The sequence below is a fragment of the Heterodontus francisci genome, unplaced genomic scaffold (genome assembly GCF_036365525.1).
Source record: "Heterodontus francisci isolate sHetFra1 unplaced genomic scaffold, sHetFra1.hap1 HAP1_SCAFFOLD_945, whole genome shotgun sequence".
NCBI lineage: Eukaryota > Metazoa > Chordata > Chondrichthyes > Heterodontiformes > Heterodontidae > Heterodontus > Heterodontus francisci.
In genome coordinates this window covers 160,169-161,114 of record NW_027140963.1, presented here as the reverse complement: position 1 = coordinate 161,114, position 946 = coordinate 160,169, and the positions used below count along the sequence as shown (strand labels likewise).

Sequence of the window (946 nt, the reverse complement as noted above, 5' to 3'; positions counted from 1 at the left end):
TTGAAATTGGCGAACCAGAGGAAACTGGAGGTGGAGCTGAAAGATGAGGGGCCGTTCTCTCTCTGTCTGTCACTCTGGGTGTCTCCTCCCCATCTGCTCTCTGTTCAATCTTCACTCTGTCTCCTCCCCTTCCTGCTCTCTCTGCCATTCTCAGGCAGGTCCGGGCTGTCTGTGTAAAGTAGAGCCTGCAAGAGTCTGCTTCTTATATTGTGTAGTGATCTGAGTGAAGAATCATCATGTCTGGCAGAGGTAAAGGAGGCAAAGGACTGGCAAAGGCGGAGCAAAGAGGCACCGCAAAGTGCTTCGTGATAATATCCAGGGCATCACCAAACCAGCAATCCGCTGCCTGGCTCGCCCTGGCGGGGTCAAGCGGATCTCGGGTTTGATCTATGAGGAGACTCGCGCGGTGTTGAAGGTTTTCCTGGAGAATGTGATCAGGGATGCGGTCACCTACACTGAGCATGCCAAGCGCAAGACGGTCACTGCCATGGAAGCGGTGTATGCTCTGAAACGGCAGGGCCGCACTCTCTACGGATTCTGCGGTTGAACAATTTGACCCTTTCCAGCAAACACAAAACAAAGGCTCTTCTAAGAGCCACCCACCGCCTCACAGAGAGAGCAGTGACCGAGAAATGGGAGCTGGGATAGGCTGTTCAGAACAGTTCAATCAATCTGAAATATTTCAGATTTCCAGCATTCGCAGTATTTTACTTTTAATTGTTTGTTCAATCAATCTGCTGTGTTCGGGATGAAAAAAACTGGAATCCCCGAATTTGACATTTCATTTGCAGCAAGGATGTGCAGTGGATTTGATTTTCTAAACAGGCTGTGTAAACAGTGCCCGAGGCTCTACACTTAGTTATTTCCCCAGTCGACACATGCCCTCAGTGAAAAGCCACATCACTCCTCCAGAATCACTCATTGTTTTCATAGAATTTCAAAATGA

At 48.9% G+C, this 946-nt stretch overlaps 1 pseudogene; it reads left to right on the top strand.

Moving 5' to 3' along the window:
* Window positions 1–236: 236 nt before the first annotated feature.
* Window positions 237–547, top strand: LOC137361524 (histone H4-like; annotated as a pseudogene).
* The last annotated feature ends 399 nt before the right edge of the window (window positions 548–946 follow it).